Source organism: Mesoplodon bidens, assembly GCF_964165515.1.
Source record: "Mesoplodon bidens genome assembly, chromosome: 16".
Classification (NCBI taxonomy): Eukaryota; Metazoa; Chordata; class Mammalia; order Artiodactyla; family Ziphiidae; genus Mesoplodon; species Mesoplodon bidens.
Window position 1 is genome coordinate 67,719,198 of NC_138173.1, and position 24,681 is coordinate 67,743,878.

At 38.0% G+C, this 24,681-nt stretch overlaps 1 protein-coding gene across 4 annotated transcripts in view; it reads right to left on the minus strand.

Moving 5' to 3' along the window:
* The window catches only part of CYRIB (CYFIP related Rac1 interactor B), a 154,779-nt gene that overhangs the window by 44,158 nt on the left and 85,940 nt on the right, over positions 1 to 24,681 (minus strand). For 3 of the 4 annotated variants that reach the window (XM_081258912.1, XM_081258913.1, XM_081258911.1), the window contains one exon: positions 9,746 to 9,784. The exons of the other annotated variant lie outside the window; for it this stretch is intronic. The gene's annotated coding sequence lies outside the window, so the exon portion shown is untranslated. The remainder of the gene's footprint in view (positions 1 to 9,745; positions 9,785 to 24,681) is intronic. 4 annotated transcript variants of the gene reach the window in all.

The window sequence follows — 24,681 nt, forward strand, 5'->3', positions numbered from 1 at the left end:
TCAGTAGTTGTGGCTCGCAGGCCCTAGAGCACAGGCTCAGTAGTTGTGGCGCACGGGCTTAGTTGCTCCTTGGCATGTGGGATCTTCGAGGACCAGGGCTCGAATTCGTGTCCCCTGCATTGGCAGGTGGATTCCTAACCACTGTGCCACCAGGGAATTCCCAGTTAAGCTATTTTAAATAAAACACTCACTAGGATGCCTGGCTATGTGCAATAAGTACAATAAATTAGGAGACCAATGTTGCTCCTTAAATGGAAGTGAGCCATAATAAAAGAGTATTACATCAGATTGTCATGGCATCTTGGAGTCTGATTCAAAGATTACTAGTACTAGTACTCTTCCATGCACCCAGCCATCAAAAATTAAACCACCAATGCAAATTAGCTGCCTGAGTTGCAAATTCAGAAGAAAGCAAAGAAATGCTTCCTGTTCTAACGTCCTGCATTCAGGGACAGACAAAGGTTATGAGAAGGACCAGTACAAAGTTCTGAAGTAAATAATTTAGGAATATACAGGATGGTGTGTGATGGAAACACTAAAGCAAAACTGAAACTCAGAATTACCTATTTTATAAGGATTTATAATGAAAGTTTCTCTTTAAAAAAAATATGATCATTGAACTGAATTCACTTTCTTAAAATTTACCACTATTTTCAAATCCAGGAAAAAATTATATATACCTATAGGTGGTAAAAATATACATGTTAAAATGCAAGGGAATCATAAACACAACATTTAAGATACTGGTTATCTCTGGCAAGGGACAGGGCCATAGGACTGGGAAACTTCAAAGGTTTAGGGAATACTCTAGTCCCTCAATTACTGGTGGATTCATGGAAATCTTTTCTTTTTAGGCTTTTAAATTCACAAATAAAGGTATACATTCTTTTGTCTGTATCAATAATTCTAAAAATTTTTAAACTAAAGCCACTGATGCTCAGAGAAGACATGTGACTCATTCAAAGATTCCCAACAAAAATGACCGGAGTGGAATTCAGGTGCCTGAACTCTCCCAAAACACATGCAGCAATGCATGGATGGTCTATTAAATGAAAAGCTTACCATTATAAAACCCTAACTGTTATATCTAGCTGTTTACAGTGCCTGGTGGTTGCTATTGCTGTTTTAAATCAAACAATCTTTCCTCGGCTCCTATCTGCCAATCACTGTGACAAAGACTGAATAGCTGGCATTGAAAAATTCTCAGACAACTGGAAGAGACCAGACAGATAACGTGGCATGCTCCCATACAGAAGCATGCCAACACCTCTATGAACATACAGAAAAAGGAACACCTAACCAAAGGCTTCCCAGAGGAGCTGATTATTAATTTTCTTATTTTCTATCTCTTTAAATTAGGAAATAATTCAAACATTAAAAATATCATATTCACATACTCTATCACCCAGCAATAACTTTTTGCCAGAGTTGCTTCAGACTCTGGCCTACTTTTTTTGCGTAGTTAATCTCCCAACCTCCCCCAACCAACTTTCCTCTCTTCCCCTCTCACATCTCCTAAGGTAATCAGCATCTTCAAAATACGCTTCCTTGCCAAACATATTTTAAACATTTTACTGCGAAGGTACGTATTCATAGGCAACATAGTACTTGCTCTGCTTTTCAATCTGCATACGTGATACACTGTCCATATTCCTTTAAAACTCACTTTTCCCACTCAGTGGTGTTTTGAGAATTATCCACATTCAGTCATCTTAGATGTTACATACTACGCCACTGTTCAAAGAAACGAGTCTGTTTATTCATTCCCCTACTGAGGGACAATGGATGTTCAACTTTTCTCTATTAACGAGTTATACTTTACACACACTACCCATACTTTGTGCCCGTGTAGAAGAGTTTCCACAGAACAGCTATTTAGAAATCAGAAGGCAGCTTTAACTTCACCAGACTGGACCCAACTGCTCTCCAAAGTACTTCTATCAATGCACCGTTCCACTAGCAAAAGACTTCCTCTCTCTTAGCCTCCAAAACCTCAAGCTTTAATTTTTAGATTGTGAAATACCTGATGTTTTAATTTGCATTTTCTTGATCACCAGTAATCAATGTGTCTTTCTTTGCATGTTTATAGGCCATTTGTAAAATGTATGTTCGCGTCCTTTGCCACCTGTGCCATTTATGTTTCCCACCGTCTCTCAGCCCCACACCTACCTTTGCACACACTACTCTACTCTATACTGCTGGGGCTTCGGGTCTGTAAACGACATCCCCTAGACATCCTGCCCTGCCAGCTGGGTTCCTGTTAGGTTGTTTCGATAGCGGCACTAGAGCGTGAGGAGAAGGCTGAAGAGAGAGAGAAGCTTCCTGTTTCTATAGCCAAGACAGACTAAGCCAAGACTACAGCAGTTGCTGTAGAAGAAGTTCAGTTGGGGTGATTCCGGTACCCAAGGCCCCAGTTAGAGACAGAAGTCTAGCAGAGGTAGCAGCAGGCAACAACCCACCTTTTTTGTCACTCTATTCCTCTCCTTCTCCCTTTTGCTCTTCCAGTCTTTCTAATACCTTTAATAACCAATCCTCTATGTTACATTCCCTCTATTTGAAATACTCAGAGTAGTATGTTTTCCTAACTTGACTCCAACTGATACACCACCCATTTTTTCCCCCAGCTGGGCTTTAGGAGTTCTAAATACCAATCTTTTGATGCTTATATACATGGCAAATACTTTCTCCTAGTCTGTAATATGTCTTAACTTTGTTTATGGTGCCCTTTGTTCCATGCAATCCAATTTTTCATCATTTTCTTTGTGGTCTGTGCTTATTGTTTAAGTAATGCTTCATCCTCAAAACTACCTTAGCAATTCTTGGCCTTTTATTCACTCACGTGATTGTCAGGTTCTACAAAAAAAAAAATCTTGATGGGACTTTGATTTGATTTTCCATTAAATATATATATATATATATATATATATATATATTATTCTGAGGCAAAATTGCCATTTTTATAAAATATCAACAATTTTTTCATTTAATATATGAATATGGTAGATTACATGAATATATTTCCTACTTCTAAACCGTCCATGCATTCCTGGGATCAACTCTATTTGGTCAGTTAAAGAAATATAAATTCCTAGATATGATTTACTAATATTTTACTTTGGATCATCATGTAAGACCAACCAATAATTTTTCTCTCTGTTCTTGTCTGGTTTTGATATTTTAAATATTGGCTCTTTCTTTCCTATAGAACAGTTTATAGAAGATAGAGCACATCAGTTCCTTGATGAGTTTTATGGGAAAGTTCTTCCAAACATCTTTTTCATCTTTGAACCTCTAGCCTCCGGCAGACATTCTATTATACAGTCACTACTCAATAAACATTAGTTGAATTAATGAATGAATTAAAGTTCAAGTAAAAAAAGCTTGTTCATCAAAGAGCATATCTAAACGAAGGGCATCCTGTAAAAGGTGTAGCTTTAGGTCAAATGAAACGAACGGCAACTTTACAAAGTAGTGAGTGGGAATTCCCTGAGGTTCCAGTGGTTAAGACTCCGCGCTTCTACTGCAGGGGGTGCGGGTTCGATCCCTGGTCAAGGAGCTAAGATCCCACATGCCGTGTGGTGCGGCCAAAAAACAAAACAAAACAAAACAAACAAACAAAAAACACACAAAGTAGGGAGTAAGTTTATGGAATGTGTTGCCTACAAAGGAGTAATGCAAATATAAGCTCCACAAAGTTGAGAAACCCAATCAACGGCAAGGTTAGCAGGCAAAGGTTGTTTGCTAACACATCAAAGCTGGTCTAGACAGCACTGATACTTTCCCACAACACCCTTTATCACCACTGAACTAATCGTCATCAGTATTTCCCGAGTTCCTATGCATTACAGCAACGAGAGCCCAAATTCTTAAAATCCTGATCCTAAAACACAACAGTCATCCTCAGAAAAATCGCTTTTTAATATATTTTGGCACGGAGGTCAAGGACTACAGACAGGTTCTCATCCACTACATACAAACATTCCGCCTCACCCTCCAAGAATGAGTGCCTCTGATTCCTCTCCCAGCCACCAAACTACAGCAAAAACGGCAAGGAACTTGGGCCTCAATGCCAGGTTAGGAGGCCTCAAGGTAGTGAAAGGATAAAATACGAACCCGTCATCATTCTTTTCCCCTCAGAGATTTCAGAGGAGGAGAAACAGGGGGGAAAGCAGGAGACCTCCAATCTCAAGGAAACCTTCCAGGATTTGATATACAGGAATAAGCATTTCTAGTTATCTTTTTATGATTGAAATGGTTAAGAGGCTCTTAAAAATTGCCCTTCCAGGACTTTCCTGGCAGTCCAGTGGTTAAGACTCTGGGCTTCGGACTTCCCTGGTGGCTCAGTGGTTAAGAATCTGCCTGTCAATGCAGGGAACACGGGTCAGAGCCCTAGTCCGGGAAGATCCCACATGCTGAGGAGCAAATAAGCCCACGAGCCACAACTACTGAGCCCGCATACCACAACTACTGAAGCCCACGTGCCTAGAGCCCGTGCTCCGCAACAAGAGAAGCTACTGTAATGGGAAGTTCACGTACCACAACAAAGAGTAGCCCCGCTCGCCGCAACTAAAGAAAGCCCACACGCAGCAACAAAGACCCAACGCAGCCAAACAAACAAACAAAAGACTGTGCTTCCACTGCAGGGGGCATGGGTTCGATCCCCAGATCCCACAGGCCGCACAGCACAGCCAAAAGAATGAAGAAAAAAAAACCCTGTCCTTCTACTTTCCCTCATAATTTGAATTAAAAAGATAAAATATTCTCTGAAGTGAGAATTCTCTTTTTTTGTTTTTTGGGGGTTTTTTGGTGGACTGAGGTTCCTTCTTAACATTAATAGTCGCCATGAGGAGTGAAAGATATCAGGCAGAACAGTTTAATATCCAATCATCAATGAGTAAGAGAATCTTAGACCAGGAAGGGACCATCTACACTGGCCTTGGACTTTGAGCTTCCAGAACAGTGAGAAATAAACTTCTGTTGTTTATAAGCCACCCAGTTTATGATACTTTGTTAAAGAAGCCCAAACTAAGACATGCACTAAGATGGAAGACTCAAGCTTGACCATCTAACCTTAGTAAGAACTTATTCTACAACATCGATCTATGCCAAGCAGTCATTTAGCCTCTACTTAAATACTTTACTCCGCATGACTACATCCAAAGAGGAAGTCATTCTGTTTTCAAATGACATGTTTTTAGACTCAAGTCAATTTTTAAAAACTTTTAAAGAAACTTCAGCCAATAATCAAATGATACACACTTAATCTGACATGAATTCAACCCTCAAGAATCACACACGGGCTTCCCTGGTGGCGAAGTGGTTGAAAGTCCGCCTGCCGATGCAGGGGACACGGGTTTGTGCCCCGGTTCGGGAAGATCCCACATGCCGCGGAGCGGCTGGGCCCGTGAATCATGGCCGCTGAGCCTGCGCGTCCGGAGCCTGTGCTCCGCAACGGGAGAGGCCACAACAGTGAGAGGCCCGTGTATCACAAAAAAAAAAAAAAAAAAAAAAAAAAAAAAAAAAAAAAAAAAAAAAATCACACAAAACTTGTATTAAGCTGAAACTCACCCACTTGTTAATTTCTCCTCATTGGTCCCAGTTTCCACTGGCCTCTTGGAACCAAACTAACCAAACAATCCCTGTGTTGCTTGACAACTCATTAAATATTTGAAGTAGCTTAAAGTATCTTAAACTGAGGTAAACGAAAGTTATGTATCAGACTACACACACACACACACACACACACACACACACACACACACACGCTCACGTATGCAAAAAATTACAAGATAATCTCCTGTCTCGTAATTATGAGGATTTAGCTTCTGAAAGAGCTTTATTTAGAAGGGTTTATTTAGGAAATATTCATCATAAGGACCTTCTCAAACATTACAGACTGAAGGGACTAAGGGCAATAGAACTAATTTTTCCGTGAGCGACTATAACCTAACTTTTATATCCAAAGCACCTTGCAGAGGTGCTAATTGAAAGTAATTACTAAATGAAAAAAAAAAAACTCAATGAATGAGATCTTACCGTGTATCACATAATATGCTAAAGTATTACAGATACAGTATTATCTCATAAAATCCTCAACTATTTTATGTGGTTAGTTAGCACCATAATCCTTATTTTACCTCTGAGCAACCTGAGGTCAGAAAGATTAAGTAACTTGCTCAAGGTCAACAATTAGTAAACAATGAAGGTGGAATTCTCACTGAGGCAAATTTGGCTCCCAACAGTTCTCTTAACCATATTGCCATACTGCTTCTTAGTCATAAATAAAAGTACACATAATTTATCCGAAAGGAGTTAAGAACTTTTTCAATTATTCCTGAAAGAAATTAATTCAATACCAGCATTAAAATTTCTAAATTAGGAATAAAACTCTCACAGAAAAAAAATTTCAAGGAAAAAAAAACACGATGACTAGAAAAAGACAACAGATGCTAACTAAGAAATGTCCTTAAATATTTCTCTACCTTGTCAGATTGTTCTGTTTGAGCCTGGCACGCTAAAGGAATTTAAAAGGAATTACGGACTTCCCTGGTGGCGCAGTGGTTAAGGGTCCGCCTGCCAATGCAGGGGACACGGGTTCAAGCCCTGGTCCAGGAGGATCCCACATGCCACAGAGCAACTAAGCCCATGGGCCACAACGGCTGAGCCTGCGCTCTAGAGCCCGCGAGCCACAACTACTGAAGCCCGCGCACCTGGAGCCCGTGCTCCGCAACAAGAGAAGCCACCGCAGTGAGATGCCCGCGCACCGCAACAGAGAGGAGCCCCCGCTCGCCACAACTAAAGAAAGCCCATGTGTAGCAACGAAGACCCAACACAACCAAAAATAAATAAATTTATTAAAAAATTAAAAATAAAAGGAATTTAAACGTTTTCCTTGTTCTTGAACTTAAATTAAAATCTCTTACACATAACTTCTCCAGGCTCATCATAATCAAACAGAATACAAAAACAAAATATAAATTTTCTCTTCTTTGTAATCGTATGTTTTAAGATACATACTTCAATAATTTTTCTACATTTTGTACATCTTTAAATCAGTATCTTAAAAGATGATACTGTGATATCTCTCTTAAGAGATAATGCTAAAAAGACTCCAACAGAGGTCATTCATTACACTTCGATCTTTCAGAGGAGGTGGTAATTATAACCGCTTATATATGTTTTATTTATATCATTTTTAAAAACAGTACTTTACTTCAGTTAGGGAGTAGACAGATTCCCTCAGTAAATTTAACAAGCATACTCTATAATTATTTTCAAAGACCATGGTCTGATACCTTTCACTAAATAACGTTATAAAAGCTGATTTACCCAAAAACAAATTTAAAAAACCTGATTTACAAAAAATTGGAGGTAATCTACTGTTTCTCAGTATAGTGGAGCATATTAATTTTAAATGAATTCTTGAAACCATTAAGTAAGACCAAAATGCAGTATGTGTATATCATATAAACTTTTTTGAATTAAGTATGCTACCCAATAATTATAGCTTTTAAAGTTTCACATAGCATATACAAGGACAATACTTATATAAATCCAAGGTCAAATAACTTAACTACTTTGAATATTTTTACCATATGTCTACAGTTGCTGGGAGGGAGAAAGGAGAAGAGAAAGGAAGGAAATGAAGGGAATGACAAGGGATAGAAAATCTGAGGCCAGAATATAAGGTTCATGAAATGACTTGAAATCATGTAGCTTAATTCTTTAAATTCATAAAAGAAGGGAACTGAGGACTAGAGAAACTTGGTGACTTGGGCAAAAGCAGCAAATTAGTTTTTTAAAAGTGGGGCTTATTCCAATGATGCTGACAGTGCAGCTTTTAAGAACATCTTTAGAATACGGCATCAGAGTCAGATCACACTGATAGAATCAAGGACCACAACCAAAAAAAAAGGAAAAAAAACAAACCAAAACAAAAAAAACCCAAACAAACACCATGAAAGCCAGATACCCTTCCATGTCCTCTGCAAAACAAATATTAGGGCTATTTTTGTCATCAACCAAACTTCAACACACCTGCCATTCCCTTTATTAGTAGTCAGCTACAAGGTGCTGAACATTCAAATTTAGTGACACCATTCCAGGCTCTTCCTGGCTTAGGTTGGCATATTCTCATGTATAGTTCATACTCCTGAAGTAAATGGAAGACACTTGGTGACTTCTTACAAGTCTTGACCTTTTTTTGTGCTTCCATAACACAAGCATCAGAGCACTTACTATTTGCATCCTTCCTATGACAATTATGACATTTCTCTTGTTAAACTTATAGCATCTCAAACTGATATGTTACTTTCTACATGTTTATTTCATGTTCCCTGAACAAGAATGTGAGGTCTTAGAAGGCAAGCACTCTCCAGGGCTTCACGCTTATCTTCTGTTCCCTTTTCTACAGAATATGCCGTTGTTTCTCTGATTATTGATCAGCAAACAGAAGTTTCTTCAAAGCTATTTCGGTTAGAATATTTCTTAAGGAATGGATGTATAACTCTACTTCTTTAAGATTAGTTATACAGAACATAAAAAACTACACTTACTCAAATATGATGGAGAAAGAAAGGTCTAGCTGACTTTTCACTAACAGGAGTTCTTACTCTGAGGTTCAGAGAGAGAATTCAGTGACCTGCTGAATCTGGATGGGAAACTTCTTACTAACCTCTACGTGAGATTTAGCAATTCCTTCAATTAAGATTATAGGTAACAAACCACAGTAGGAATAGAAATAGCTATGAATTTGTCATTAATAAACATCACAGGTATTTTCACATTACATTATAATTACTGCAAACTCATCATTATTTAAAATTACAGTACTTAGCAGAATTGTCACTAAAGCTTATTCTCTAATGTGAGAAGCATATATAATACTCTAACAAAAATTTGCATTTTTAATATTTGTTAACTACATTTCAATACTAACTGGTTTCCTTTTTAATTCTATGCATTTTACTTCATAAAATCATGATTATTAGAATTCATGGAACAACAAGATGGTTGAGAACTCCTGCACTGTAACACAGAGAGTAGGTTCGATGATTACAATTCCAAAGGACTACTCTGATAACTGTCCCATCAGTTCTAATAAAATGACAGGCAAGTTTTGAAATATAAACATCTGTTCATAATTAGAAAGAACACAGAGACTTCAAGCTGATCATTTTCACTTGAAGAACACAAAGTATGTCTATAGAAAAGTTACATTTTCACATACCTATTAACTTGTTATAATTAAAACAATTACAGGATTATAAATGGTTAGGTACTCAGGACCCTTTAACGGTAATTATTTTTTGGTTGTCGTTGTGTTCTTTACTCTCAAGACTTTATAAAAGGACCAAAATCCATTATAGGTAAAAGTGTCTTTCCTTCTAGCTAGCTTTCAAATATATACATACATTTTATTTTTAACTACTAGAATTATGGCTTAGACATTTTTTGATCAACTATACTGGTGACAGCTAAAATGACTTAAAAAGGAATTCAAAGAAAAACACATACCTCTCCTATTGAAAGGAAGCTGCAAAAAAAACTTCTAATTAATCTATATTACTTCCCATTCTAAGCCAGAAACTAAACAATATAGGGTATTTCCTACAGACATTTTTAGCAGTTCAATATTATATACAGAACATTTTCCTTAAATTATGTTTAGTCAATGTAGTTTTTTATTTAAATCATAACTTTTCATTTGTATTTGAATAATGATTCCCCCGAAAGACATATTTACCTTCAGCCAGTGCTGGTGATTCTGTTCTTGTCCCTCTATCTGTTTAAAGAAAGAAAAAAGGAAGAAAGTCTAAAACATTATTATAATTTAAAACAAGTTTTAATTTTATGAAAACTAACAACAAAGATCATCAATGCGATCACATACCACATGCATGAGCCATATATTTCTCCCCTTGGATTAACTCAACAACTATTTATGGGGGACTTACTAAGAGTAAGGCATTATCTTAAGCCCTGAGAAATACCAATAGGTGATACAACAACCTAGTTGTCACCCTCAAGATATTAAAAGACAAGCAGGTGTACCAAGAAAAGTATACAGTTCTCATCATAGCTTATGAAGCAGGGGATAACAAGAGAAAAAAATTTAGTAATTCTTCTTTATTCACATACCAAGAGAAAAAATTAGTAATTCCTCTTTATTATTGTAAAATTATCAAAAGAGGCATATTTCTATATTCTTATCACAGTTTAAGTTCAGTTTCAATGTATTAAAAAATCAGTTTTATTACAGGCACTAAGATTCTTATATTCCATGACAATAATCTATTATAAGCCAGAGGCACATTGGCAAAACTCACTGAACCACAAAGTCCTCTCTAGGACTGGTTTTACTTTTTCAAAGCCTTATTAAACAATTTTAGGTGAAATGAAATTTTCAGAATGAGTTTATTCTAACTTTGCAACTAAGAGCAAAGCCAGAGAACAAACTAGCTTAATTCACAGAGTGAGGAAATACATTTGACTAATGTAACTAATCACCTTTATGTGAAATTTTCTTCCCCTAATTATTTATCTTATATAACCCAAGAGTCCTGGATTAACAAATATAACAAAAATTTCTATGTATAAAAGACTGGTAACATCTTGAGGGAACTGGGCACTGTCATCCAAAGCGGGTAAGTGATCTGACACAGTCTTCCCAAGGCCAAAAGGTGGCACTGTGTCCCTGACAGATTAAAAAAAAACAAAAAACAAACATGAGTCCAGGAACCAAAAGATGAAAAGTAGACTGGCAACCTTAGGCTCCACTGGGTTAAAAATTCTGATTCTGCGGGAGAAGGGAAGGCGCTTCGGTCAGGAGCTACAGGAAGGATTCCAAAGCAATAATCAAACGGGAGAGGCATGAGGGGACGTGGCAGCACGGGGCAGGGGGGTTCCTGTAGACTGACCCCGACAACCACGAGGACTCATGGCTGCTGCTACACAACAGACACAGGAGAGAGGGTATCGCGAACCTAGGGGATTCGACCGAGGCTGCCATGCCCAGGGATAACTGTAAATGGGCAGCTGCAGCAACTATGGCCCGACGAGGATAAAGTCACTACAGGCACTGATCCCTCGGGGAAGAAAATCTGGGTCACTCTACCAGGAGACTGGATCAGCCTGTTGAAGTGCTGGCTGAAGGTGAGGAAAATCTAGAATAAGCAGTGGACTGAAATAATGAACGTTATTCCACTAACCCTCCTGCTATAAGTCTGAGGTAGAGACTGTGGCCAGCCACCACCTTGAAAGCTTCGCAGTAGAGGGCAAGCATTCAATGGAGGGTACAAGAGGGAGGGCTGTAGGGGACACCTCTCACACTCTGCCTCTCATCTGCACTCCAGCTGAGGCACCTCCCCTTGGCTGCTTGCTGCACTGGTAGGGCTCACTTCCCCGCTCAAAGGCTTTGCAATAAGAGATACCTAATGGAACTCTTCGGCCAACCTGAGTCATAATGAACCTGGAAGCATGAAGGTGTTAATACCAACACCCCGGGCAACCCCTAACCAATGGGGGGATGAGGTCTGGTAGATAAATACCCTCTTCTTCCCACCAAAAGGCATATTCTTCATGTCTTCTGAGGGCTTCCTAAGGATCAAGCCCCAGCTGCTCACAGAAGTGACCAGGTCAATAATACACCCTTAGATTGACTTTCCTTCTCTGTTTCACTTGCCCTAGTTCTCCAACTTCTGTTTCTTGTTAATATTTCCCCAAATAAATCACCTGCCTAAAAAGTCCCTGTCTCAGGCTCTGCTTTGGCAGTGACGCCAGGTCTAGACACTTGTCCTTCAGGATACCACACCTCCTTCCTTTCTGTCCCACCTCGCTGGACACTCCTTCTTCATCTCATTTGCTGAACTTCTCTTCTCTAAAATCCCTGAATGTTGACATGTCCCAGGGCTCAGTCCCAGGTTCTCCACTCTCTTTGTGACCTCATCCCGTCTCTGACTTTCTGGATCATCTATATAGCTCAAACTTATTTATCCAATCCAGACATTTCTCTCCATCTCCACACTCTCATAGCACTGCCTACTCAATATCTCCACTAGGATGTTTTAACAGAGACCTCCAACTTAACATGTTCAAAACTGAACTCCTCATCTCACTCCCCAAATCCGACCTACCTGCAGTCTCCCTCATCTCAGTTGATGGCACTTCTGTCCTTACAGTTGCTCAGGTAAAAACCTTGGATTCCTCTGCAACTACTCTTTCTCACACATCCCATATTCAACTCAAACTCTCACTACCTAAAATCTTCATGGCTACTATTCTATCTCCTGTTTACTCAATGTTGAAGGTTCAGCGGCATTAGCAGTATTAGATCTACTATTACTTCTGTATTCAAGCGCCTCTAGAACAGGCACTGCAAAGTTAGATGCTGAGACCATGTTAGAAGTGCTAAGTGTGGCTTAATATCTACAGAGTGCCACAGCTATTAACATGTCAGGCTGAAAATACAGGTGATCGATCCAATGCAAAGTACTCATATAAAACAATTTTTAGATGTTATAAAGTAATTAAATAAGTTTTGGAAACACTCAGTAGGCAGAAGAAACAGTCTGAGGGCTATATTTGGTTGATGAACCATCAGTTTACAACTTCTGCTCTAGAACTCTATATTGTCTATAATTGATATAGTATTAATCCTTAATCTTTTGCTTTCCTCTGTAAGTTAGGAGATGAATGGGAGCTATTTATGTTAAAAGCCTAACCGCTCTGGTTTTCCTCAAAAGCTCCTCGTGGATCAATGCTACTACAAATGGAATGAATAAACACATTTTTGCTTTTTCTGCCAAAGGAAAACTTCCTTCCCTAAGACCCAATGCAGCCACCCAGAAATAAAACAAGTGGTGGCTTGGCTGGCCACTTGCATAAACCACAGGAGAAAAACCAGTGCCACTTACATAAAACCACAGGGAAAAAGCTCCATTGATTCTAATTTTTAATAAATCAAGAAATAATAAAACACTTGTAACTTTTCACCCTTAGAAATCAAATGTCAGGTCCTAAGTAATGAATATTATAGATAATATGTAAATCAGATAAACCAAGCATCTAAAATCTTTAAACCTAGAGGTTCCTCAAGTGTTAAAATTTCTCTGCCTCCAGCAAAACATAAGAGTTATGACTTCAGAGCACTGTCAGCCACATTTAGAGCTTTCCAATATTTTGAATGATGGTAAATAAATCTAACTGCATTAAATAAATGGTGTTGAAATAATCCCATGAAAAAATGAGATACAACCTTCTCAACTTAGATTGCATTCCTCCTTCATTTGGGTACATGATAAAATCTAACTGAATTCAATTTGTTTCAGCTCCCCTTAACATAACACAAAGCAATTTAAAAAGCCATCTTAGAAACAGAAAAGAGCACTTGAAATAAAGGGCCTATTGACCGTGTTTGCAGATCAGACAATACTACAAAAGTGCATTATTACATAATTCCAACAAACATCTGATTAAGTTTTAAATTTGAGAACTTGAAAAGGTTATTCTATATCTATTTGAGAAAAAAGAAACATGCCAATCTATAATATTTTTTTGAAAGACAGAAGAACAGGTGAGATGGACTCATCCTACTCATTAATAATTAAAACTTTGTGGAACTGGTATAGATATATATTGAGGGGAAGAGAACAGACATCAGAATAGGCCCAACTGTATATAAATGTAAAACAAAAAAACACCACCAAATATTTATCAGAAAGTCTATATATGTATACAGCACCAAAATAGATACCCTACGAGATACTATGATGAAAAAGACTGACTGTGCTCTCTAAAAATGTCTAGTCTTACTATAGCAATTAAAATGTTCAAGGTAAAAATGAGTAGCATGAGAAACAGCTACATACAGTGCCGTGGCAATTACAAAATTCCAGCTAGGAAATCAGGTATTAGAAAAGATTTTATGAAGCTATGGAGCTCTGGCAGCTGAAGTAGATTTTGAAGAATGAATAGCATCTGGACAAGAAGGTAAAAAGTACAAAGAGAACATTCCATGTGAGGAATGTATAAAGTAGTCATCACAGGGCAATGAAGAAAGAAAACGTTATTTAATAAATTGTGCTGAAATAATTCCATGGAAAACTAAGACACAACCTCCTCAGCCTACATATTCTAGATAGAGAAGAGTTTAATTTCTTAAAGCTAAATCTCAAAAAATAGAAAAGAATACCTTACTTATCTTTAGACAAATAACTTGAAGCACTATAAGAAATTTAAAGTGGAAAGAGAGAATCAATCATATAAAAATTTTAAATAAAGGAAATCTAAAATGTTTTAATAGTTCATGTAAATATACACAAAATCACATCAAGAGGGGAAAAGATTATCATGGTAATTTGTATGAGAAAGCAAAACAGTAAACACATATATGAAAAAAAATGTATATTCCCTAATAATAAAAAGGAAATATAAGCAAAGTGGTTTATAACACTGATTCTGGAATGAGATAAACCTGGGCTGAGTTTCCACTTATTTAAATTATTAGGTTATTTGTAAAATGTTATCTGAGCATCAGTTTCATTTATCTGTAAAATAGCAAAAATAATCTTAAAGATTGTGTGAAGATTAATGGAAATGACAGTTTTGTTGAACATAATCACTATTTTTCTCATTTAATATTAAAATTACAATATATACATATCTATTTTGACATTCTGTCTCAAGTACACTATACTTAAAAGTATCCATGTCTAAGACACAGCAGAACTCAAATACATGAATACAAATCTCAGGCTTCTATGTCATTCTACACCATAATTACTACCACAAAGCTGGTTTCATTAGAAGAAAGTGTGAAGGTTACATTAAGGGCCCCACTCCGTGCTATACCAAGAACTACATTTTCTATATTGATAAAGTATCAAGGTATATATAATATATATCATCAACCTTGATATTATGTAATAATTAATACCTTATTTAACTATATAATCCTTTGATACTACATAACTTAAATATCAAGTCTATTTTCACATCTTAAATTGGCACTATCAGTAAATTCTTAAACTCTGTTGTAAACTCATGCTCCCAAAGGTATAAACTATAGACATTTCTCATGAGTCTAAAGAAGTATTATCTCCAGGAAGAAGTAAATTTACAAGTAACAGTTGAATAGACAGCTGCAGGTCTTCAGAACATGACTTTATTTTTGTAGGTTCTAAAAATTTCTTATGATTTTCATTTTCCCTTTTACTATAAGAGCAACACATGCTCACTAAACAAAATACATAGGGAAAATAGAAAGAAAAAATATCACTACCTGTAATCCCACAACCAAAGCTAACTACTTGTAACAATTTATTTCATTCCCTTCTAATGCTTCTTCTATGCATATCTGTACACAACTGAACACCATTTTCTTTGTATGTGTCCTGTTTTTTATCATTCATATCATAAGCACCGTTTTCACATCATTAAAAATTCTTCCCAAATCATTACATCCCATCCTATCATATGGGTATATCACATTTTTTCAAACACTTTCCTACTACTGTACATGCTATATCCAGGGCCTCCAAAAGCACATAAAGACTTTGTGCAGATTAGCAAAAGTTATCCCATTCTCATGTTATGAACTGGTATTTTATTGTACAACTTGAACAACTACACAAGGTAGCTGTGCCAGGGTTGGGGTTCCAGAGCCCCAGCAAGCAACAGGTCTGGCTGTGCACACACGTATCCCTGCCCATGAGTCACGCTCTTGCGTACTCACAAAAATAACCCCTGGACATCAAGGCACAATATGCCTAAGCCAGTGCCAGACACGCCTGCCCCAAATTTCTCAGAAGAGACTACGACATTAGTTCCTGTCAGAGGGGGTGGTAGGGGTAGGGAGGTGGGAGTTTGAGAATCATCCCCTAAAAGGGCAGGTAAGTGAAAAAACAATCTCAAGGGACACCTGGAATTGAATCCAGACAAGACACTGTTGTACACACCAGTGTGGCCGTGAGTATGAGCACTCCGGAGTCCAGACACGCCACAGGTGCTGTTGTGCATCTATATACCAGGCAACCGCTGCTCCAAAGTGTGGCCAGAAGGCCTTGATCCCTAAACCCACCCATGACCTCAGAAGTGACATTTCTGTGTTGTGCATGATATATAGATGTGGCCCCTTTGTGCAGAGAATAATGTGAATAATTATCCTGGCTATGACCAACACAAATCTTGGTTGAAATAAGTTTAAATTAAGATACGTAGAGGTCTTGACACCTAATGCCAAATTGCTTTACAAAGGTGTGTTCCAATCTATACTGTCATCAGAACCATGCATCCTGGACAGGAGCTTCATTGTTTAAAAAGTGTGCCTGTGGGGCTTCCCTGGTGGCGCAGTAGTTGAGAGTCCACCTGCCGATGCAGGGGACACGGGTTCGTGCCCCGGTCCGGGAAGATCCCACATGCCGCGGAGCGGCTGGGCCCGTGAGCCATGGCCGCTGAGCCTGCACGTCCGAGAGCCTGTGCTCCGCAATGGGAGAGGCCACAACAGTGAGAGGCCCACATACTGCAAAAAAAAAAAAAAAAAAAGTGTGCCTGTATGTGTGCTTGTACACATACACATACAATATGGTGCCTTCTTCCACACTGCTTTTATTGAACTACTAATATAGTAGTTTTTCCTCCGCATTTGTAAAACTAACCCTTTCTCATTTTTCTATCAAGGCCTTACTTATTTTTAAGAGGATCACTGTCAAGTTTCAACTTCCTAGATTAGACACTCAATATAAATGTATATGATAAAGTTAGATACGGTCTTTAAATATTATCTGTCTACTAGGCTGCCATTTCATATGTACTTACCGTGTTTGAGACACTATGCTAAGCACTTGGCATGATTTATTTCATTGAAGACTAACAATCTAATGAGATTAAAATTATTACCCTCTTTTCCTTGATGAGGCTTTAAAGGGTGAAGCAGCTTACCCAGAGTCACGAGAGAGGGAGGGGAGGAAGGTAGAGAAGAAGGAAAGGGAAAGATGGGGAGGAAGGCAGGGAATAGGTGAGAGAACTATTTTTCAGGAAAATGTTAAAGCAGTAACAGTTACAATATTCCTTTCTGTAAATGTGACTTTCTGTAAAATAAATACTACTTCCCTACTAACTTCCTCTGTAAAATTACGATTCCTTAAAAAACAACCCACAGCAGCATAACTGGAAACCCTGAGGCAGGGGCTTAATAAAAATGATCACCAGGCTTTGGGAACATTATGCAGAACCTTCTTACTTCTGGATCTCCTGGCTACCGTCATCGCCTTGCCCTGATTACTGGACTTTCTACAATGGGATTTCTCTAATACCTAAACGCAGGTATGTTTTGTTTCTGTTTTGTTTGTTTTTGTTTTTGTTTGTTTTTGTTTTTGCGGTACGCAGGCCTCTCACTGTTGTGGCCTCTCCTGTTGCAGAGCACAGGCTTCGGACGCGCAGGCTCAGCGGCCATGGCTCACGGGCCCAGCCGCTCCGCGGCATGTGGGATCTTCCTGGACCGGGGCATGAACCCGTGTCCCCTGCATCGGCAGGCGGACTCTCAACCACTGCGCCACCAGGGAAGCCCTCAGGTATGTTTTGGAACATACGGCAATAAACATACTCTAAGATGCATTTGTGGACAACAGGTGCTGCAACCATCCCAACCTAAAGATTCCACAGGCTTAAGATATATTCTGTAAAACAAATACATACCTTATTTTGCAGTCCCATAAACTCAAATTCTGTAAAACAAATACTTGTTTCAAAGAAAAGAGTTTTCAGTGTTGTTCATGTAATCTACTCCATATATTCAAAATCCCTTATAAAATTTACACATAGGATTTAATTTTAAAGGAATGGTAAATAAGAAGAGAGGTAATAACAGGAAAAATTTACAATTCTATATGTAAGGAAAATATCATTTTCCCTAGGGTCAATTTTAGAAAAGATCAAATAAATACCTACTTGTTTAATTATACTTCCTCCTAAGAACATAATGCTCCAAAATCATCATAAGTCACTGTATTAGCACTGAAATGACTATCTTTTCCAGCTTCTTGCCCTGTTTCATCACCTCCACCCCTCCCACCACTGCCACTCTCTCCACTCCTAGTCCTACTCTGAATTAAAAAGTTTAAGAAAACAAACTATGACTAAATTTGGTTCATCTCAGAAATGCAAAGTCGGGTCAGAAAACCTAGAACTGATTTTTACCACATTAACAAATTAAAGGAAAAAACTCACATATGATCAGGTAAAGATGCAGAAAGAGCTTCTGATGAGAGCTATACTTACTTGTAATTAAAAAAAAAACTTAGCAAAATAAGAATAGAAAGGATAAAAGGTACCTACCTCTACCAAAAGCCTATAACAAATTAAATCATTCTTAATGAAGAACTGTTAGAAACGTTCCCTTTAAAATCGAAGTGAGACAAACATGTCTGCTATTACTACTTCTATTCAACACCGTACTGCAGGTTCAAGCCAACTTTAAAAGTCAAGAGAAAGAGATTAAGGGTCAAAAAAATTTTAAGGAAAAATCAATTCATTGATTGAGTTTGGCAAGGTAACTGAATATTATTATCAATATGAAAATCTCAACTGTGTTTCTAGTTTCCAGTAAAAAGCTCAAAAGAGAATTTTCCCCACAGACACAATTTACAATAGCAAAAAGAGATACAGTAACTAGGAATAAATCTAACAAAAGTTCTGCAATATATGCAGGGAAAAAAATCATAAAACCTTATAAAAAGCCATAAATAAATGTAAAGACATGTTCGTAAGAAGTCTCAATACTGTAAGAAATGTCAATTCTCTCTAAAATTCATGTAAATATTAAATGCATTTCCAACCAAAATCCCCAAAGTATTCTTTTATAAAATTTTATAAGCTGATTCTAAACTTTACGCGAAAAAGCAAAAACTTAAAGAACAGTCAAAACACTCAAGGAATCAAACAAGACAACTTGCCCAATCAGATATCAACATGTAAAATAAAACGGGCTGCCCTGGTGGCGCAGTGGTTAAGAATCCGCCTGCCAATGCAGGGGACACAGGTTTGAGCCCTGGTCTGGGAAGATCCCACATGTCTCGGAGCAACTAAGCCCGTGTGCCACAACTACTGAGCCTGTGCTCTAGAGCCCACGAGCCACAACTACTGAGCCCACGTGCCACAACTACTGAAGCCCGTGTGCCTAGAGCCCATGCTCCGCAACAAGAGAAGCCACCACAATGAGAAGCCCGCGCACCACAATGAAAAGTAGCTCCGGCTCGCCACAACTAGAGAAAGCCTGCGCGTAGCAACGAAGACCCAACACAGCCAAAAGTAATTAATTAAAAATAAATAAAACAACAGTAATTAAGACAGAATGGTATTAACATAAAGACAAACTGGCAAATGAAAGACAGCACACAGTCCAAAAGCAGAATGCATGGTACAGGAACAAATACAGACTTTTATGAAGAGAAAGTAAATGTTAAGGGACTGCACTGCAGATCACTGGGGAAAAGAGACTGTTGCATAAATGGAGCTGGGGTAATTGATTATTCACATAAAAAATAAAATCCCTATCCTATACCATACATAAACCAATTCTCACGGGATTAAAGACTTTAACTTGAAAGGCAAAACTCAAACTTTTACAAGAAAATACAGGAATGGTTCTTTACAATCCCAAGGTAGGGAAGGGGTGTTTAATTTAAATGAAATATAAAAAGCATTAACCATAAATGAAAAGACTGATAAAATTGATATTAGTATCAAAAACCTGTTTATCAAGACACTTTAAAGAAACTGAATATATAAACCACTGAACTACAGAAAGATACTGACAATGTATATAACAGAGAAAGGATTAGTATCTAGTATACAAAGAACTGCTAAACTCATAACAAGACAAAGAAATCAATGGAAAAAAAGGCTCACAGTCATGAAGAGGCATTTCAATAAAAAGAAGCACAAAAGGCAAATCCTCAGCCTTGACATTTATCAGCTAAAACAATATGAAATACCATTTTACACCCATTAGATTAGTAAAAATTAAGAACTCTAACAATATTAAGTGCTGGCAGAAATGGATATCAATAGGTACTCTTAGATACCCAGTATGTGGGATTATAAATTGCTACAATCACTTTAGGAAACATTTGGCATTATCTTGTTAAAGTGAACACTGCATACTCTACAATCTAACAGCTCTACTCTCAGGTATATACCTAGAGAAACTCTTGCATATAGATGCCAGGAGAAATGTACAAGTATGCTCAAAGCAGCATTCACTGTTACAGAGGGGAAAAAAAAAAAAAAAAACCAAAACACTGGAAACAATCTAAACTTTCACTGATAGAAGAATAAATAAACTGTAGCTTTTTCACACAATGAAAATGTATAGAGCAGCCCAAAGGAGCTACAGCCACCTAGAAGGATAAGGATGATTTCAGAAACAATGATGAATTCATTAAAAGTCTCAAGAAGACTACATAACAATTTTTACATAGCTCAAGAAACAGCAAAACTAAAATACATATTATTTAGAGATGCAGACATTTGTGGGGTTTTTTTAATCTATAAAAGTGATAAACACAAAATTCAGGAGAGTATTTTCCTCTAGGGGGAGGCAGGGAAATTGTATAGGGAAGCAAGGAAGTAGGTTCCTAGATCTTAATTAGTGGTGAGTTCATGGACTTTCACTTTATGCTTATTAATGATTTATAACTTACATATCTTTCATATATGAAGTGCTGAAGCACATTACAGAACGGGTCAGGTAAAATGAGTCAGTGAATTCTTAATCTGCATGTCATGCTTATGGTGACAGCAAACAAGCATGTTTTCTCCTATCACTGTTAAAGAAACATAAGTCTACACACAAAGCACAAAGGTGAATGGTACAATTTAGTACCTTGACTTTCAGGAATCTGCTCCAATTTCAAAAGAGCAGAAGTTTTTGAGAGAAGCCTTGCCTCTTTCTAAGGTGTTTACAGTAAAAGCCCTCTTTTCTCCATCAGGATAATCAGAATCAGAAGTTGTTCAATTCAGCAAAATTCTTGATTGAGGTAGATAGATAGATGTAATATATATGGCACATTCATTAGCTAATCCTTTTATGAAGACCAAGACACATTCTTTGAATACGGATCACTTCTAGAGTACTGAATGGGATTTCCTGCATAGCCTACTGAGATTTTTCAAGCTCTCTGTGGTGAAGGACAGCTGTTTTGTTTTTAAATTTTCTATCCATCATGGTCCAAAAAGAAAAAAACCCGAATACTAATATACTAGGAAAAAACCCCTAGAATACTAAAAAAAAAAAAAAAAAAAGTAGTTTTTAAAAGACTTGCAAAATTCAAATCCCAATTCTTTGCAGACTGTCAACAGTTTATGAACTAGTGCTGGTTTACAAAATGTAACGTAAAGCATGAACTCTGGAGCCAGACTGTCAGGATAAGCTCCAGACAAATTACTCTCTCTCTGTCTCTGTTCATCTGTAGAGGGGATAACAAACAGTAATACCTACTTCATTGGATTATTGTGAGGAGTAAATGAATATATGCTTAGCACTTTAAAATATGGTTTATTGTATAAATGATACCCATAAATACATTTTTTCTAAAACATCAGGCTTTTTTAAAAATGTAATGAGAAATGAAGATACTGAAAATACAGAATGCTTTATATTTCTAGTTTTATAATTTTCTCCAATCTTTTACATCATTATTAGTGACCAATCACAACACTTCTCTCAAAGCCAGTCAATGACTGGTCACTGAACATCTGCTATCCAGGTCATACACAGACTGCAAAGCATATAGTTGTGTCTCCTCCTTGTCTCCCAGTGACAAACCCATGTGACATTTTACAAAAAAGGATAACCAAACAAGAGAACTTGCCAACAAAGATAAAGCTACAGTAAAGGAACAAAAGTGTTAATACTGGAAGTCAAATGCTAATGGAACACAAGTGGAGCTATAGAAGAAACAGCTGACTGCGAAGAACGTTGACACTGCTGCCATTAGGGAGACCAATACGAATACGCAGTCGGAGGAAGAACTTCGTGGAGGCAAACTTATCAATATAAGTGAGAAAAGTGGGTATGATGAAAAGGATGAAGATGTCTCAGAGGAAGTGACACTGGCAAAAAAATTCTTATTAAAGGAACTCACGGATATGTTTCATGACATTGAGAAGGCAATGGATGAAATGTTGGAAGCTGATCCAGACTTAGAAAAAAGTACGACAATTTGGCCAAGGCATAAAAATGATACTCCATATTGTAAGCTATACAACGGGGCAGGGGGCGGGGCGGGGAGGGAAGCATGTGATTTCTCACTTGTAATTACAATAAATATTATAGATCTAACCTATGTAAAAATACATAAATATTAATAGGTCTAACCTACATTAACAAAAGGAAAATGGTCTCTTTTGGAAGCAAAGAATACAAAGTCCATCCATTCATGTCCCTTTCTACAACTGTGGCAGTCCACAGAGTACCTCTGAAAATTACACTTCACAGTCACAGAAACAGACAAGTCCATGGTTGGAAAATCCAAAGTCCCAAGGCTAAGTCCACTTCTTAATTTGCTCTAGCCATTTTTCCTACTGCTGGAAATACACAACATAAGTGTTTGGCAGCAATATACCAAAAGTGCCAAATATTGAGATAATGCTCTACAAAAGTATATATTTAAGTGCAACATGTTCTCAAACTTCTGGGTCTGAACTGTAGTATCACAAATTTCAAAATACAGATGGTTATATTTTGAGTCATCTATGCAGTCTTTTTTAAAAAGCCTTATTCCATACACTAGAATGAAAAAAACCAATCTATGCAAAATAAAACTAGGAACCACTGATAAAATCAAATGTACACATGCCACTCTTAAAGTTTCTTAATCCTTAATATAACATTAAAAATTAAGAGAAGTAACTTGCAAAATCTGGTTGTATTGAAAGGTAATTTGTGTTGCTTACAAATAACATAAGTCAGTGCACCATTTAGTCTGAGCTACTGCAGCATGACACCAACCAAGCCAGCATTACAGACCTGATCCATATTGGGCCTGTGAGCTTCAGAGAGAAGCTCTGTGCCTGGGTTGTCACACACTGCTCTCCTAATTCCAGAGAGTTCTATGACCAAAACAAATATTTAATCATCTTCCTGACAAAAATATGGATCCATATGTAATACAATCTGACAGAAAGAAAACATTAGCTTTTAAACTTTAAGCAAGAATCTTAAGTCTCCCAAAGCTTCTATTTCTTCATCTGTAGAAAGGAAGATAATACCTATTCATAAGATTGAGAGACTCAGAAATAACATATGAGGGGCACTTATTCCATTGTCTGGATCTTTTTCCAGGTCTTAACCTGTCACATTAGGCCAACAGCACTCCCTCTGAATAGGTGCCGTTACTACCATTCTTGTAGTTTTCAAGGCCCAAAGAGTTTAAGCAGCACCAGAGGGTGACAGAGTTTCTGTCTGTTGATTCAACAAGCAGTACTAAAATCTTTATCTTATCTCCAGCTGTGCTTGAGATACAAAGAAATAAGCCAATCTTTATCCTGAAAAAGGTTTATGACTTCCTGTGGAAATGATACTTGCATATGTAAAAAGTAACAAGTCCTTAACAATTCTGTCCATACTAGATCACTGTTACAGACTACAATTATAATAGAAATTTAGAGAAAATTTAGTGAGAGAAGGTATATTCCAAGATACTTAAGAATCTTTTCATGGGGCTTCCCTGGTGGCACAGTGGTTAAGAATCCGCCTGCCAATGCAGGGGACACAGGTTCGAGCCCTGGTGTGGGAAGATCCCACATGCCGTGGAACAACTAAGCCCGTGCGCCACAACTACTGAGCCTGTGCTCTAGAGCCCGCGAGCCACAACTACTGAAGCCCGCGCACCTAGAGCATGTGCTCCACAACAAGAGAAGCCACCGCAATGAGAAGCCCACGCACCACAATACAGAGTAGCCCCCACTCGCCACAACTAGAGAAAGCCCACGTGTAGCAATAAAGACCCAACGCAGCCAAAATAAATAAATATATATATATATTTTTTCTTTTTTTAAAAAGAATCTTTTCACGGACCCCACAACACATCAGTTCATTCAACAAAATGTTTGGCTCTTTCCCAGGACTGAAAGCCTGTTCATTGTCATTGTATCCCCTGCACTAAGCACAATGCCTGACACGTTGTAGTCTCCAATGTGTGTATCCTGGATGAGCGGATGAGTGAATTAGGCAAACAATATGAAAAATGATTTAAGGATACCAGAATAAATGTGACTTGTTTAGAGTTATGGCCCCATAAGACTGGCCATTCTGCTAAAAGGATTTGTTTGGGAAAATGAGAGATAAGGAGAGATCAGTAAAAAAGTAATGGGGGGCTTCCCTGGTGGCGCGGTGGTTGAGAGTCCACCTGCCGATGCAGGGGACACGGGTTCGTGCCCCGGTCCGGGAAGATCCCACATGCGGCGGAGCGGCTGGGCCCGTGAGCCATGGCCGCTGAGCCTGCGCGTCCGGGAGCCTGTGCTCCGCAATGGGAGGAGCCACAACAGTGAGAGGCCCGCGTACAGAAAAAAAAAAAAAAAAAAAAAAAAAGTAATGGGTTAGGGGACTTCCCTGGTGGTCCAGTGGTTAAGAATCTGCCTTCCAAAGCAGGGGACTCGGGTTTGATCCCTGGTCAGTGAACT